The sequence below is a fragment of the Bison bison genome, unplaced genomic scaffold (genome assembly GCF_000754665.1).
Source record: "Bison bison bison isolate TAMUID 2011002044 unplaced genomic scaffold, Bison_UMD1.0 scf7180017856231, whole genome shotgun sequence".
NCBI lineage: Eukaryota > Metazoa > Chordata > Mammalia > Artiodactyla > Bovidae > Bison > Bison bison.
Genome location: NW_011486804.1, coordinates 3,745 through 3,983, shown reverse-complemented (window position 1 = coordinate 3,983; position 239 = coordinate 3,745).

Sequence of the window (239 nt, the reverse complement as noted above, 5' to 3'; positions counted from 1 at the left end):
ACCCTCTCCAGTATTCTTGCCTGGAAAAGTCCATGGACAGAGGAGACTGGCGGGCTACAGTTCATGGGGTCACAAAAAGTCAGACACAACTGAGCACACACACAGTCAGTTAACAAGCAATGTTGTGATAGTTTCAGGCAAACAGTGAAGGGATTCAGCCATACATATACATGGATCCATTCTCCCCCAAACTCCCCTCCCATCCAGGATGCCCCATAACATTGAGCAGGGTTCCGTGT